This window comes from Vombatus ursinus, unplaced genomic scaffold (assembly GCF_900497805.2).
Source record: "Vombatus ursinus unplaced genomic scaffold, bare-nosed wombat genome assembly UNPS02014786.1, whole genome shotgun sequence".
In the NCBI taxonomy this organism is placed as follows: Eukaryota; Metazoa; Chordata; class Mammalia; order Diprotodontia; family Vombatidae; genus Vombatus; species Vombatus ursinus.
This window is the reverse complement of record NW_020954564.1, coordinates 25,488,966-25,507,083: the sequence shown is the minus strand read 5'-3', so window position 1 is coordinate 25,507,083 and position 18,118 is coordinate 25,488,966.

Below are 18,118 nucleotides of genomic sequence, written 5' to 3'. Positions count from 1 at the left end.
AATCACATATCCTCACAGTTGAAATTTTATAATCCACTCCCAATGTTAAAGTGATTCCACTATTCCCCTTACTCAAAGGTTCTTCATCTTCTCAGGACAATACAGGTGGCATGTTTCATTCTTTCAACTCTGGAACTCTGTTTTTGTTTGTTTCAGTTCTCTTAATTTAGGTCTGTCTTTTGTTTTTTTCCCCCATCATTTCATTTTTTTCTGTTTTTCAACTTCTGCTAAATTCACCATGCATAATCTCATATAAATCTTTTCATGGTGCTCAGAATTTATACTCATCCTTTATTTTAGAACAATACATCCTTTATTTCAATACAATGCATCCTTTATTTCAGAACAATTTCATTTGTCTACTATTGACACTGGTTTGTTTAGCCATATCTGAGTTAAAGGGCACTTGGGTTGTTTCCATTTCTTTGCTACAAAGTATATTTACCTCACCTAGTTCAATTTAACAGGAACCATTTCTGACACCCCCATTTTATAGATGATAAATTTCAAGTGTTGAGAGGTCCAAAGTTTTGTTAGACTGGTATAAAAATGCTTTAGGGTTATTCATTTCATTGGGAGCCTAGAAAAATGGAATTAGGAGACTTTGGCATGTCATCATTCAAATGAAGTTTCCTGAGATCTAAGTTCTATGAGCTCAGCTATGTTATGTAGCCCTACCTTAGGACAAGATAGCATCTAAGCCATGCCAGTCCTCTGTCATCTTATTGGGCATAAGGCTTTACAACATCTCAGAAAAACTTTTTTCCCAATGTTTCACAACCTTAATTGTTAATAACATCACCTTTTGTGCTAAATAACCTCAAACCATTTCCCTTTATATAGTTCTCCAAAATGGAAATGTAGATTTGTGAAATACATCTTTCTAGACTTGAATTCCCTTAGCAAATTATTCCTCAGAATTTTCTGGTCCAGGTTAAGCAAGGGCCATCACCTTTTTTTCAACCTGGTGCTACTCTCCTCATGTTCTCATACTCCTTTAAAATAAAGGCCCACAAAAAAAAAGTAATTTTCATCTCTGAATAAGGCCTGATCAATATAGAATATAGTTGAGAAAGCCTTCCTTTCTAGCTTTTGCATGTAGCAATGTAGTATGCGCTTAATGGTTTGCACATAGTAGGTACTTAATAATAAACATTGCACAGAGTAGGTGCTTTCAAATATTGCACATCATAGGCATTTAATAAATTGCACAGAGTAGGTGCTTAATCAGTGTTTGTTAAATTGAGAGAAAAACATCGTCCACGATTGATCTTTCCCTCGTAGTACCTCACATCGCACTTTGTTTTCACTTCTTTCACAATTCTTGCTGTCTCTCTTTTTTATCATAGTTATTTGCATATGTATCATATTTTTATTAGATTGTAAACTTCTTGAGGGCAAGAACTATCTATCTTAGTATCTATCCACCAAATTGCTCTGCTATATAAATACTACTGTATTTGCTTAATCAATGTTTAATTTTTGATTTGAGTAGAATTGTTTCCTTGTCAATGCTTCCTAACACCACGTTAGGATGCCTGTACTGCACGATTAGCACCTTATTATATATTATCCTATTATATCTTGTAGCATTATTTTGAAAAAAGCAAAGAGCTTCATATACTATAAAAGACTGTGTGTGCTATTATTGTTACTATTATTACCATTGTTATTTTCTAGTTGCTTTTATCATATAATTTAGCACTTTATCATATTAGTATGTCATGCTGTTGTGTTATCTACTAGTGTCATTTTGTGTGTTTTATCTTATTTCTCCAACTAGATTGTAAGCATAAGTTAGGTAATGCAGACAGTATATACTCAATAAATGTTTATTGAATGATTATCTGGCTGAATGAATTCATCTTTGATTTAGGGACCTCAGACAGTAGATAAACAACACCTTTCTTCATGCAAGTCTTTTCCTAATGGTCATATCATGCAATCTGTGAGACTGCTGCTCCCAGGGGCTAAGATACAAGGATGGTTCTTTGCTTGAACAAATCTCCCGTGGTGTGATCTCTTGTTATCTTCCCTTTACTTCCCTGTTTAGTTATTAACAGGTAAAAGAACCAACATCACCTTGGCAAATTTCTTGAAATCAATATACTATTAGTGCTTTTTTTGGTAAAGAGATGTACAAGAGTAGAAACCAAGAGAAACTAAGGTTATGAAACGTATTGGGAAGTGGGGAATCAGACCTGACTATATACTTTGGATAGGGTAGAGTAGGGAGAGAGGCAGGCAGGGGAGGAAAGGGTGGGTGGTAAAGGAAAGAACTTGGAGGCATTTTAGAATTTGAAAAAGAGATTTTGGTGTATTTGGTGGCAGAAAGTAAGATAGAACCCATTCTAGGTCTAGTTAAGTGCCAGCATGAGTTTGTGCCTGGGCCTGGGTATGAGGGGAGGGACCCTCAGGATTCTGTCAAATGAGGGAGATTTTTAGTTGGCCGATAGCTTGATGTCAGTCAGCAGTGTGGTAGGGCAGCCGAAAAGCTAATGTAAAGCTAGGCTGCGTTGGTAGAGGTATAGCATCCAGAGGGAGGGAAGAGCTGCTCCTCCGTCTGCTCTGGGCTGGCCCTATCTGGAATATGGTGTTCAGTTCTAGGGACTATAGGTTAGGAAGGACATTCACATATTGGAGTGTGGTCAAAGAAGGGCAATCAGGATGGGAGAGGGGATTCAAAATCATGACATATGTCACAAAAAAGCCTATCATGGAATAGTCTTTCCCAGTAGACAGAATGGGGGATGTTAAGCTCAGCTGTGGTGAATCTGACATACGACTTTCAGGCCAAAAAAACAAAACACACCATCATCCGTCCCCTTTCAGATGTATTTTGTCTAGCTTCATAGACAATATAAGGTAAGCTTTACGAAAACAAACATACATGTACCACCCAAGCTTCTGCCTGTTTTCTAAGGAGGCAAACCAGCCAGGGCTTCTCACCATAACCCTGAAGGAGAAAGGAGGTGAAAAGCAGGACCAAGCCATACAACCAAGCTGCCATCAGCATCTTGTCCCTGGCTATTCCCATCCCTGCTTTTCCTCACATGACACTGTGATTCTTGACACTATCATCTGACCAGGAAACGTCAACTCAAAGAACAAGGCAAAGTTGCCTTAAATACTTGTTGTTTCTGTAAACTGGGTATGAGTACCCTTCCTGCCACTAAATTCTTTTGTTGCGTCCTAGATGTACCGTTTTATACTTGCAAGTTGTTTCTGACATTATTTAGGAATCCACCAAAAGAAATTGGGGATGTTTAGCCTGGAGGAAAGATGTATGGGGAATATGATAACTGTCTTCATGAACCTAAAGGCAAATCATGTGGAAGACCATAGGATCATAGATTTACAGATGAGGAAACTGGGACACCCATTTCATGGATGGGGAAACTGTGGCCCCAGAAGATGACTTGCCGAAGGTCACAAAGGTAGTAAGAGAAAGAGGGTCTGCAATGTGCTTAACATACACAGTCTCATTTAATCCTCGAAAAAATCCTACAAGGTAAGTGCTAAAACTGTTATTAGCCTCATTTTATAGACGAAGAAAATGAGGAACTTTTCGTAGGGTCCCAGAGCTAGTGAACCTAAGGATTTGTAGGATTCAAGTTCAAGCTTTTCTTGCCCTCCAGTCTAGCACTCTATCCATTACATGACACTGCCTGATCACAGAATCCTAGATTGATACCTGGAATTAACCTTAGAGGTCATCTAGGGCAATCCTCTCTTTTTATACAGGGGGAACTGAGGCCTAAAGATGTTAAGTGACTTGTCCTTGGTCATGTAGGTAATAAGTGGTTGAACCAGGAATTAAACCAAGGTCCTATAACTTCATATACAAAACCAGTATGCCTGTCTATAAAGGTAAAGTCAACTTTTTCTGTTGGACCCCAGGAAGCATGAGAGCCTCCCATTGAAGGAAATTGAGGGCCAATTGAGAAGAGAGAGTAAGTGAATAGGGTGTCAGAATAAAGAGAAAAACTCCCTAACTATTCAGAGCAGTCCAATGATGGAGTTGGCTACATCTATAGGTGTGCCCTGTCCTTGGAGCTGTTGTCCAAGCAGGGGTTGGATGACCTTGTCAGGGATGGTGTAGAGGGAATCTCTGCAGGGGGTGGGGTCTAAGGTTCCTCCAAATTCTGAGATTATATTATTCCATCAGGACCTAAGATTATGGAATATACGGCTAGGGGTCTTTGTTCCCCTGGGGAAGAGCTTATAGTACAGCCTACTTACAGTCACAAACCCACATTTAAGAATCCTAAATTTTAGCAACTGGCTTGCTTTCTGAAGCCAGTTCTAGATTGTCTAGAATAGTGGCAAAGCTACTTAGATTAACTGTCATATCCACTCCCTGAGCCTCCAGGAAAAACAAAACAAAACAAAAAGCAGTGGCCAGAATGGCTGGGTAACCTTCACAGGCAGCTCCAGAGTGCAAATGGAGAAGTAACTGGGCCTAGAATCTTCTCTGGATTAGGATCATTGGGAGGAGTTCTGCAGTTAGCAGTTGGGTCCCAGCAGACAAGAGCAGCAGTGAGGTATAAGAGATAAGGGAGGGAGAAGGAAGGAGCATTATCACAGACAGAGCTCACCATCAGATGGAGAGACAGAGGAGGGTCAGAACCAAAAAGCACAGCGGCCACCCCAAAGAAGGCAGCAAGCATAGAATTCTGGAATGCAGGTTAGGTCAATTACGTGTCAGTTGTTGCAGGTGCTAGCAGAGATGAAGCATCCAGCAGATCTCACCTTGAGTTTACATATATGTGTGCATTTATATTCCTCCTCTTAGAACATAAACTTCTTAAGGGCAGGGATACTAGCACCTAGTGGTGCCATATAGGGAGAACTGGCTTTCAAATCAGAGGGATTGGGTTCATAGCCCTCCTCTGATACTTACCAACCATATAACCTCAGCAAAATTGCCCAACCTTTCTGCCCTCAGTTTCCTCATCTGTAAAATGAGGGGCCTGAACTGTTAGCCCTGAAATCCCTTCCACCTAAATCTAGATTTCTTATCCTATAATCTTTGTACATAATTATACGCTTAATAGATGTTTGTTTAAACTTTGGAAGATTTTAAGAACTCCAATCAATGAAGTAACCAACCATCCTTCCAAAGAACAATGAAGCATGCTACCCACCTCTCAAAAGAAAGGTAATGGACTCGAGAGGAAGAAGGAGACATATTTTTGGACAAGATCCTTCAATGTGGCAATTCATTTTGTTTGACTATGCATTGTTTCAGAATTTTCTTTTTCTTTATTTCAATTTGGAGGTAGGTGGGAGGGACAGCGGGCTGGGATAGAGAAGAAAATAGAAGACCAGATGGAAAAACAGACAAGCCAGACAGCTTTGAAAGTTACATGTTGAACTTATTATATGTTTTAAAATAAAAACAAATTCTATGTGACATTCACTGTTTTACATATAATCTTTTCTTTCTGCTCTACAATGTAGAAATGCTCACTTAATTTCTGTTGGTTTCTTTTAAGTTCATAATAAAAACTAAATTAAATTAAAATTTAACAAAGTGTTTGTTGAATTGAATTAAAGAAGCCTAAAGGCAAAGTCCTGATTAGAGTGGGGCTTTTCACTAGGGCACCAAAATTCATTGGCCTATACTCTACTTGGATTACTACAGCAGCTACAAACTCACCTTAGCATCTAGCTGGCAAGAATAATGAGATAAAGTAAGTCTACCAGACTAGTCAGTCAATAGAAAGAGTGCAGGGCCTGGAATCATGAAGACTTATCTTTATGAGTTGACCCTGGGCAAGTCACTTAACCCTGTTTGCCTCAGTTTCCTCAACTGCAAAATGAGCTGGAGAAGGAAATGGCAAACCACACCAGTATCTTTGCTAAGAAAACACAAAATGGGTTCATGAAGAGTTGGACATGACTTAAAATGACTGAACAAATGTGCCAGTCACTATGCTAAGGCTAGGGATATAAAGAGAGGTACGAGACAGTCCTTGCCCTCAAGGAGCTCACGCAATCTAATGACTACCCATCTATATCTTAGGTGCGTTCCTTCTCCCCTACATCTCCCCTTGCCAGACAACCTACCCTCCTCTTCCTCACTCACCCCCTAGTGGCCTCAGGGTATCCCACTGGGCTCTTCTCAATTGAATTTGTCTTTTGTTTTGTTTTGTTTTTTTTTGTTTAGGCAATGGGGTTAAGTGACTTGCCCTGGGTCACACAGCTAGTAAGTGTCAGAGGCCCGATTTGAACTCAGGTCCTCCTGACTCCAAGGCTCAAGTTCTATCCACTGCACCACCTAACTGCCCCCTGAATTTGTCTTTTAAAGTTGATTTGTGGGTGACTTTCCTTATTGCTTGCCATCATTCACGTTTTGTGTGCCCTTTGCCAAGGTTTACCCTGGAGATAGATGGACGGATGTATGGATGGATGGAACAGATTATTTAGCACTCACTTAGTTCCAAGTAGCACATTTATTAAGTGCTTACTTAGTTCCAGATAGGAACTGTTTGCTTTGTGCAAAGTGCAAAAAAGATATTGCCTAGCCTCAAGGAGTTTGTTTGAGTTTCTTCCATTCCAATGGAGGAAGACGACATTTAAAAGTAGATGGGGGTGCGGTTCTGGGGGCAGAGAAGTCAGAAGAGTGAGAAGAGGAGCTGGGAGTGAAGTGAACACAGATTGGGTAAGTCCAGAGCAGAGATCCATCATTCCAAAGAGAGGGCCCCCAGGTGAGAACATCTCTAGGAGGCCACAGCTTTTACTAAAGGACAATTTTGTGCTCTCCCCTTCTGTTTCTTAATGTGACAGTGCTGTCAGTTGGCTGAACAGCCATCCTATTGCACCAAAGGCACCCTCATTTGGTGGGAAGAGAGGGGTGAGCTTACTGTGGGGTGGAGGGAGGAGGAGCCCAGGATCCTAGGAAATCACTTCTGGAGTTACAGTCATCCTCTGCTCCCTAGAGGAACGGAACCATTTGGTAGATTCCTATTTAACTAATCACCTTTAAGAACTAGCTAAGGTCAGCTGCTTACTCCCACTTGGCATTCAAGGCCTGACATGGGGTAGAGTGGTAATCCTTAGCAAACAGATAGATGCTTTGGGAGAGGAAGCTGAAAAGGTGTTTGAAACAAATGTACCTTATCCCTATCCTCCCAATCCAAGTCTAATTCCACCCACTGCTCCTGTTTCTGTTCTTTGGGGATAAACAGAACAAGTCTAGTCTTATTTCCTCAGGAAAGTCCTTCAGTTACTTGAGCACAGCTTTCGCGACCTCTGGCCTGGGTCTTCTCTTTTCCAGCCTAAACATCCCTCTTTCCTTCAGATATTCTTTATGTGACATGGAAGTCTCAGTTGACTTCATCTGTATATTCTCCAGCATATCAATGAATAGATCACAGCAGGAATGAAGAGGAGAGGATCAGGCGGAGGAAACCTTCCCTTGTCTTTGCCCCTGCCACTCCTACAACCTTGCTGCCAATGTCCTTTTCCTTTTTCCCCCTTCCTGAATGGATGCTGACCTTCCCCATCTCTCCCACAAGGGGGAACTGGAGCATTGGCCCACTCTGGGCCTAAGGCCCACTCCCCTATTCCCCACCATTGTGGGCCCCCTGGCTGCAGGAGCAGGAATGACAGCTTACACCAGGTTGATGACCAGGGAGTCATCAATTAAAATCCTTGTGGTTAGATGCCGGACCACCACGCCTTATCATACCCTGTGACCTCCAGACCTTAGACACTGCTATCTGCTCCCTAGCCCCTGAATCCTATGGATGTCAGGGCCTTTCCATCTGCACTAAAGCCAAACCTTGTTTGTGCTACCTCCCCATTAGAATGTGAGCTCTTGGAGAGCAGGGACTGTCTCACTTTTCCACTTGCATTGCCCCAGTGTTTATTACATTGTAAAAAACAAAACAAAACAAAATAAATGCTGCTCATTCGTTTATTCATCAAACTGTGGCACCCAGAACAGAACATAATACTCCGAATGTATTATGTCTGACCAGGTCAGATTACAAAGGAACACCTTCCTTTTTAGGAAACTTTGCCTCTTTTAAGGCAGCCCAAGGTCATATTTGATTTTTGATTTGTTTGAGGATTTGGGGGAGGGGTTGGTTGCCATATCATATTGATGACTCATATTGAGCTTGCAGTTCATTAAAACCCTTAGATCTTTTTTCCAAACAATTATCTAACCACATCTCCCCGTCCTATACTTGTGAAGATGAGTTTTTGAAGTCATGGTAAGACTTTTCACAGAATACAAACAGCTAAGAATGGTGGTGGATGATGGGGGGGGGGGGCATATCTAAACCCATTCAAGCCACCCTGACTCTGATGCTCCAGCCCTACTTCACCCTCCAGGAAAGTTTAAAGTTTTGAGGGAAAGAAAAATCTTGAGGATATGGGACTCAGGGGCTGATTTTTCCCCTATCTTGTCCTAGGCCTTTAATACCCCATGCCTGGACAAACCATGCTGAAAGAGGGAGAACTCCTAAGCCTCCGGAGACATTTCTCTTTTAGCAGGGCCTGAGATTTTTGAAGTGCTCTCCCTCTTCCTTCCCTCTCCCCTCACAGAGTTCCAGACTACACTTTGAACCTGGCACCAGTAGAGTTTGGATCATTTGCATTGGAGACCAAAACTATGGAGGAGAGACATGTCTCTGGCCTAGGATAAGAAGGCAGAAGTGATCCCTAGGAAGGCAGAGATATCCAGCAGAAAAGGCAGTTAGGTGGCATAGTGGATAGAGTACTGTGGTTGGAGTCAAGAAGACCTGAGTTCAAATACAGCCTCCAATACTTACTAGCTGTGTGACTGTGGGCAAACCACTTAACCTCTGTTTGCCTCAGTTTCCTCAACTATAAAATGGGGACAATTATAGCACCTATTTCAAAGGGTTGGAGATCAAATGAGATATTAAAAAATGTGCTTAGCACAATGCCTGGCACATAGTACACACTATATAAAGGCTAACTGCTATTATTATTATCTGGAAGATGGTGCTGCCTTCCTTTCCCCACCTTGCCCCATATCTGAAAGTCATTGTTGTCACAGCCCTACTCTTTGAGTAGTCAGTGAGCATGAGGTGGGGAGCAGGAGGAAGAAGGGGAGAATCTTTCTAAGACTGATGTTAATCCCTGGGCTGGCCCAACTCCCCATGTAGCAAGATGCCTCAAAGAACAAGGCAGAGGACTGTTACTGAGTGGACCATCTCACCGGACTGGGTAAGGAGAGAAGGGAGGAGGCTTTCCCGAACCTCTGCCTCCCTCCCCACCCCAAGGTATGTCAAGAGGTTGGGTTCTGCCAGCACCAATCTTAAATCCTAAGAGATATTCCTTGCTTCTTCTGTTACCATCCTGTCATTGTCACCAGCTCTACCTGTTTATATCTCCACTCTGATTCCTTCTTCCTAGGAGAGGAGCAAAAGCAGTCTGCTACTCTTTAAATCTCTAGCCCTGGGGCAAAGTTCGTCCTTTAGCAAACCCATCCTGGATCAAAGGTCCTAGTTAGAGTTCTCAATGTACTCCCATTTAGGCCACATTCAGAAGCACCAATGATTAAGGAGGCCTCTTGGTTTCCAGTTCACCAAATGGATCATATATCCTCCTTTTATTTTTATTTAGGGACTGATTAGCTAGCAATGGATGATTCAGGGTCCTGGTATTTCTTTTATCTTTAGTGATGTACTTTTCACCACTCATTAATTCTTTGGGATTGTGAAAAGGAAGGAAAGGGATACAGAGGTGGAAATCTCAGAGGTGGAAGAGACCAAAAAAGATCAATGAAACCATTCCCCAAACTATAATCAATATCTCTCACAAGTTAACACACATCCTCTAAAGACCTTCAGTGTTAGGGAAGCTACCTCTTCCCAAAATAACTCCTACTTTGGGATCTGTCTAATTATTAAGAAGTTTGGGGTTTTTTTTTCTTCCTTAACCAGTCCTTTGACTCTGAGGAAACAGTTCCTTGAAAACTGCAGAGATAGAAAGTCAGCACCATCAAAGGGGTAGAGCCCATGTGACCACTGAGGTGGATCCAAGACACTGAACATACTTACTCACTGGCTATCATTAATTAAGCTTCCATCTATTGCTATTCTCCCCAGAATCTCCCCCTATGAATGGAAAGCAAACTTCCCACTCCCTCTTACTTTCTCAGCCCAAGTGATACCAAATACTGGATTGCTTAAGAGTAAACCATCCCCCTTCTCCAATCCCCATTGTCCACCTTCTCATCCCCATCCACCTCAACCTTACTCCTCAAATGACCTACTCTAGTTTTTCCCTCCCTTCCATGGTGCCCCCTATAATCAAGAAACTTACCTTCATTTTAGACCTTTTCCTCTAATGCTCCCTCCAATTTCTGTCACTGACAGAGGCCTGCTCTCCCTTCCTGACTCCCAGTTGCTGCCATGATGCTGTACCTCTGGCTATCATTTCCAGCACTGGTTGAACCTTCAGTCCTACAAGGAGCCTTGGGATACTCCTTGCTTCCCACTACCATTTCTAGACTTGACATCATTCAGCAAGTTAGCATCCTTTAAGGTTCATGCTACAGAAATATATCACTTGATCCAGTTCCTGGTGACTTGTCTACCAGAAACCAGGTCATCTACCTCCTTTTCTGAGTTTACTATACCTGGCTCACAGTCTTTCCTTCTATTCTATCGTGCTTTTACAAGGATACTTCACCAACATATTAATGTTCCCTCAAATAAATCAATTAACAAGCATTTATTAAATGCCAACTATGTGCCAGGCATTGTGGCTAGGCACTGGGAATACAAAGACACAAATAGTCCCTTTCCTCAAAGAGCTTACATTCCATCCCTCCCCTCAAGGGGCTTCCTTTCAATCTGGGAGACAGACTGAACTCAAGTATATATAATATACACATATATGATCCATAAAAAATAAACATTTTGAGGGAAGGCATTAGCAGATGAGCAGATCAGGAAAGGCTTCATGTAGAAAGTGGCATTTGAGTAGAGTTTTGAAGGAGACAAGGGATCTAGGAGGCTGAGATAAGAATGCAATACATTCCAGAACAGGTGAACACCTAGTACAAAAGGCATGCAAATGGGAAATGAAGTAATGATCTTGTGTAAGAAACAGCAAGGTTAGTTTGACTGAAATATAGAAAACGGGAGAGAGAGTATTATATAATAAGGCTAGAAAGGTAGATTTGGGTGAGAGTATAAAAGTCAAACAAAGTAGTTTCTATTTTTCCCCAAAAGCAAAAAAATAAGAGATAGGGCAGTTTATTGAGGCTGGAAAGATAGGATGAGGACACATTCGGAAGTTTTAAAAGCTATACAGAGGAATTTATTCTAGAGGCAAAAGGGAATCAAGTCAAGACAATTAGCATTTGTTAAGCACCTTCTGTGTACCAGTCACTGTGTTAAGTGCTGGAATCAGGAGAGATAGACTATCTTGGGTGAGGAACAGTAAGGAGCCTAGCATCACTGGATCACAGAGTATGTGGAAGGGAGTGAGGTGTAAAAAAATTGGAAAGGGAGCCATGTTTTGAAGAGTTTTCAACACCAAACAAGAGGGTTGTACATTTGCTACTGGGAGTGATAGGGAGCCACTGTAGTTTATTCAATAGGCTACCTGGTCAGACTCATGCTTTAGGAAGATCACTTTGGCAGCTAAGTAGAAGATGGATTGGAATGGGGAGAGACTTGAGGCAAGTAAACCACCAGCAGGCTACTCCAATAAAATAGGCATGAGGTGAGGAGGCCCTACATCAGAATGTGGCAACATAAGAGGAGAGGGAGTGGTGTGTGAGAGAGGTTACAAAGATAAAATTAAAAGACCTTCACAACAGATTGGATTTGGAGACATTCAATCTCCTGATTCCAGGCATTTTCACTAGATTTCCCCCATGTCTTCAAGCATGAGGAATCAAGGATGATACCTGGGTCTTGTTTGACTGAGTGTCTGGGAGGATGGTGGTGTCCTTCACACTAATAGAAAGGGAGGAAAGTTTAGGGCAGAAAATAATGAGTTCAGTTTTTTGATCTGCTGTAAAAAAACATATTTTGATATGTTTACAGGATATTCAACTTGATAGGTACAATTTTGTTCAGTCATTTCAGTCGTATCCAACTCGTGACCCCATTTAGTATTTTCTTCACAAAGATTTGTGGTTTACCATTTCCTTCTCCAACTCATTTTATAGATGAGGAAACTGAGGCAAAAAGGGTTAAGTGATTTGCCCAGGGTCACAAAGCTACTGTCTGAGGTCAAATCTGAAATCAGGAAGATAAGTTTTCTTGACTCCAGGCCTGGCACTCTTTTCATTGTACCACCTAGCACTTCAATAGGAATGAATCCATGTGAGCTAATAAGATCACCAAAGGAAATAGTATAGAGGGAGAAGAAGGTTCAGGACAGAGTCTTGGGGAACACTCACAGTCAGTGGGCATGCATGACCTAGATGAAGAGCCAGCAAAGAAGACTGAAGAACAATTAGGAAGATAACTAGGAAACAGGAGTGTCATGAAAACCAGGAGTTTATTGGGTAGGGGAATGACATGGTCAGATCTGAGCTTAAGGAAAAACACTCTGGCATCTGTGTAGAATAGTGTAGAGTAGGGAAAGACAAGGAGGCAGGGAAACCAATTAGGAGGCCATTGTAATGGCCTAGGGTAGAGTCATTAGCACCTGAACTAAAGTGGTGTTTATGACAAGGACTGAAATGTCATAAAGATAGAAACAAGATTTGGCAACCTACTGGATATGTGGGGTGAGGGAGAACATGGAATTAGAGATAATTTTGAAGTTGGGACACTTGGGAAACTGGAAAAATTGCAGTGTCTTTGCCAGAAATAGGGAAGTCTGGAAGAGGAAAGAAAGAATTTTTGGGGGGAAAGATAATGAGTTCTGTTTTGGACCTGTTGAGTTTGAGATGTCTCCAAGATATCTAGTATGAACACAACATTATTCCTATCTTTCTCTCTACTCATAGGACTACCAACCTGCTACCCTTCTATCACCTCTTACCTGGACTATTGCAGTGGCCTTCTCTCTGCCTCAAGTTTCTGTTTTCTTCATTTTATCATATTCCTTACAGCTGACAAAGTGATTTTCCTAAAGTGCATGTCTAACCATGACATTGTCTGTCACTCCTCTACCCATCAAACTCCAGGGGCTTCCTATTGCCACTAAGATAAAATACGAACTCTTCAGTTTTAGCTTTTAAAGCCCTTTGGGCCTGTTCTCAACCTATTTTTCCAGTTTCATCACACATTATCCCTCTTCCCACACTCTATCATTTAGCCAAGCTAACTTTTTTGTTCTTCATATATGGTATTCCATCTTCTGTCTCTCTGCCTTTGTCCTGGCTGTCTCCCAAACTCAGACTACCCTCTCTCCTCACTCCTGCCTTAGAGAATGTCTCTCTTCCTCCAAGATGCAGCATAAGCACTACCTTCTACATGGAACTTTTCTGATCATCCCAGCTATTGATACCTTCCTTAGCTACTCTGTATTTAACTACCTTGTGTTTGTTTATATTTTTTTTATGTTTATTCTGTATATATTTATATACTTGCTACTTGCTCTCTTCCAGTCCCTCCCCAGTTGGGATGTATGCTCCTTGAGGCTAGGAATTGTTTTGTGTCAGTCAGTCAGTAAATATTTCTTTTTTTTTTTTTTTTTACATTCTCTAAAAATTAAAAAAAATTTTTTTTTCAATAAACATTTCTTAAGCACCTACTGTGTATGCCGGGCCTTGTGCTAACCACTGGGAATTCACAAAAGACAGTTCCTGCTCTCAAGAAGCTCATAGCTTAATGGGGGAAACAACATGCAAATAACTATTTACAAACAAACTACAGACAGGATAAATTGAGGGTAATTTCAGAAAGAAAGCACTAGAATTAAGAGGGGTTGGGAAAAGCATCCTATAGAAGGTAGGATTTTAGCTGGCACTTTTCTGAAAGAATCCAGGGAAGCCAGGATGTGAAGATAAGGAGGGAAAGGATTTCAAACATGGGGCACAGTTAAAGAAAATGCTGGGAGTCCAGAGATGGGAGTGTCTTGTTCAAGTTACAGTTTGATCCACTGTGACTGGATCAAAAAGAAGACTGAATGGTGAGGGTAAAGGAGAGAGGTTATGAAGGACTTTGCATGCCAAAAAGATAGTGGGTTGTGAGGGACTGTCTGATGTTGGCAGTTGCCAGTTGGGCGCTGTGGCAAGAGTAGGGTAGAATCTGGGTATTTTGGAAGTCGAGGCAGGGGCTGTGGTAGGCGGAGTCGTGGTGAACTGGGATGGCTGGGTACGGAGAAGCCCTGAGGCACTGGGCAGTGCTATGTGAGATAAGCTGGGTGCAAGGAAGTAGCCGGAGCTTGTGCTCCTGAGGCAAGGGGCGGTGCCACGTGGGAGTGGGACAGCAGAGGACTGAGTTCCCTTTGCTTAGTCCCCTCCCTATATGCAACGTCAACCCCAGACGCCTCCATCTTGTGACCTTTCTGACTTCCTGGGTCCCTTTGTGTAGCACTGACCCCAGATGCCTCCTCCCAGTATCTGAGTCTGACTTCCTAGGTCACGTACTCTGTCTATGCACTAATCCCAGATGCCTCGTTCCTGTATCCGGTCCTAGCCTCCTACGTCACTCCCTCTCCCTTGGTGTGCTAAACTCAGACAGCCCCTTCTGGTATCTGACCCTACAATCATTGGCTAGTAAGCGGGCTGGGGAGGAGAGGCTAGGTAGGTACTTAGGAACGAGCGTGGTCAGATCACGCGCTCTCTCTTGGCTCCTGCTCTGTTGCTCTGGCCTTGCTGCTTGGGCTTGCTGTGATGGCCTCTGAATAAAGCTCTGGTGTTGGCGCCTCCCGATGGCTCATCTCTGTGTGTTTATCCGGCTGAGGACCGAAGACTCGAGAGTAAGTATGACTCTGGCAGCCTGCTCCTTATAGGAGGAGAGGGTCGGTGCGGCCGACACAAGGTCGGCGCGGCCGGCACATTGGGTATTTTTGATCCTGAAGGTGATGGGGAGCCACTGGAGTTTATTGGGGTGGAGGCATGTGACATGGTCAGAACTATGCTTTAGGAAGATCATTTTGGCAGAGGTTAGACTGGAGCAGGAAGAGATTTGTGGCAGGCAGATAGATCAACCAACAGTCTAGGGTAATGAGGGCCTTCAACAGGGTGTAGTAGTGTCAGAGAAGAGAAGAGGGCACATGCAAAGGATGATGGGAAAGGGAATAGGGAAGTTAGAAAGACAGAAGGGTTTACGAAAGAAAGATGAGTATTTTTTATTTTATCTCCAGCACCTACCACAGTGCTTGGCACATGGTAGACATTTAATAAATACTTGTTGTTAGGTCTATCAATTAAATTGTAGGCAGAAGTGACAAGATTTGGCAAATTATTAGATATGTGTGGTAAGTGAAAAGTCAAGTATAACACTAGATATTGTGGTACCCTTTACAGAATAGGGAAGTTCAGAAGAGGAATTTTTCTTTTTAGAATGATGAGTTTCACATCTTTATCACCCATTTCCTTAATTTACTCAACTCTCATGACCTTCTCTATTTTATCTCAGCTACACTCAAGAATGGTCATATCCTCAATACCGACATCACCCACAAGTTTTCCACTATGCTGATCAAGAACTCTAAAACTCTTTTATCCAATCTTAACACCCAATCATTCCATCTCTCCCTAGGCCATTTTCCTACAAAGCCTACTCTTTGTCCACACTATGACAATCAACCCCTTTACCCCTCAGACAATCTCCCAGCAATGGCTTAACTTTACTCTTTCCCCAGTCTCAACCTTTCAGTCAAGCAATTAACCTCTATACTATCCTCTGCTTTCAAATTGCTTACTCCCTTGTGTTATCATTGTTCACACCTTGTCAAACCCCAGTCTTTGATCACTCCGATTATTTGTCATCCAGTAAAAGAACTATACTTATTGGATCCATTGCAAATTTAATGTCATATACTCTTAATTGGGTCCTCATTGCAGCAAGAAGATCCTATTCCTCCCCATTTGAGTATCAATTCCACTTTCCATAGTGACTGTTTCACACCTCTTTTCTCAGCAAAGCTCCTATACTGTCCACTCCCACCCCTCTCCCAGTGGAGGATCTTGCCTCATATTTTGCTAAGAAAACAGAGGCCTCTCTTTTCTCCTTCTTACTGTTTGCCCTACCATTATGTATTCCAGAACCCAAGCATTGTCAACTCACCTGTCAATTCATCTTAGGACCCCTGGGCCTTGACATCTGACCTATAGCTCCCCCCCGATTTGTGCAATCTCCCTCAATTGGAAAATTTGAGTTCCTTGAGAGCAGGGTTGTCTTCCTTTTCCATTTGTATTTCTAGTGCTTAGCATATAGTAAATACTTAATAAAAACCTTTTGATCGATAAATTTTCCCCTTCATTACTCAACTCCTTGTCATCAAAACCCATTCTCTCCTTTTTACTTCCAGTCTCTGATAAAGAGGTTGCCCTTTTCCTCCCTAAAGCCAACCCCTTTATATGTACCATTGATTCAATTTTTTTTCCACTATCTCCACATTGTCTCCACAATCATTCCCTCTCTCTCTACTCCTCAATATCTCCCTATCTGTTGGTTCCTTTCCTACTTTCTACAAAAATTCCCAAGTTTTCCCCTTCTTATAAAATAAATCCTCACTAGACTCTATCATCCCACAAGCTATTTTCCTATATCTTTTCTCCTCCCTCAGCTAAATTCCTAGAAAGAGCTCTCCGAATTTATCGCTTCTACTGTCTTTCCTCTCACGTTCTTCTCAACCCTCAGTAATCTGGCTGCCTAACCTCATTACTCAAGTGAATCTGATTTTACCAAAGGAGTGTTTTGGGGGATTTCTTAGAGGAAGAAACCAGGAGTGATTCTAAGAGCTGGAGAATTTATGAATTCATTTACCATCTTACATATAGTCATCACTTAATATTTTTTCTACTGCCTCCAGGATCAAATATAAATTGGATCATGTTCCAAACTAAATTATCTTACCCTCTTCAAAACTTCCCCATTTCTGTCTAGGGCTCAGTCCTTTCAGTCACCTAGATCCACAACCTCAGTGTCACTTTGACTCCTTACTCTCACTTCACACCACACATCCAATCCATAACATGTCTCATATATATGTCCTTATCTGTACATTCACATAGCTACCACCTTAGTTCAGGCCCTTACCATCTTTTGCTTAAATTATTTAAATAGCCTTCTGCAGTAATTGGTCTCCCTGCCACAAGGCTTCTTTTAAGACTCAGTTCAAATCCTGCCTTTCATAGATCTTTCCTAGTTTCCCCAGCTACTAGTGCTTTCCCCTCTAAGATTGCCTTCAATTTACTCTGCATATTCCTTGTATGTATCTATCTATATTTAAGTTGTTTTCTCCATTAGGATGTAAGCTCATTGTAGTCAAGGACTGTTTTTGTTTTTTGTATAGCAAATCCTGTTAAGGTGGACTATGGGAGATGCTCTGGGGGAGCCAACTTCTGGTCATGTATGATATTGCTGACAGCCCCCTAATTGACTGCTGAGCAGAAGAACTGATAACACAGGGGTGCTACTCCTGTTAAAAGAAGGAACAGTCCCTAGCTTATCCTATTTTGGATGTAGTCCTTCAGCTGACAAGATATGGTGGTCCTTCTCCACCTCAACAGAATGTTGGTAGGGGTCACCCCTCATGTAGAGTGTGAATTAACTCAAATAGCTGGGCTTATGCTGAGTGTTTTGACTGTCTTTTCTTCTGTTTTGTGTTTCCTTCCCTAAATAGGTGATAGAGCAACAACATTAAGTTGGATGTATGAAGGTGTTGGCCTTAAGAATCCTAAAAGATCAGAAGGTCCTGAAAGGTCTTTAAATACTGGTGGCTGCAGTTTTCCTGGGGTGGCAGTGGCTGATGGCAGAAGAAACACTGGAGAGAGAGGCTACCCAAAAGAAAGCCAAGCTTGGTTGTTGGATTGAATAGTACCAATGAAAGTGTAAATGTAATTTGCACTCAATAACTGCCTTAAGAAATTGTTTATGTCCCAACCGAGGCTTGAACATTATCCTCCCAGTTGATTGTACTAGTAGTTATATTAAATTGTTGAATTCTATTTAAATTCTGAATTTATTCTGAAATTTATTAAATTTTGAAT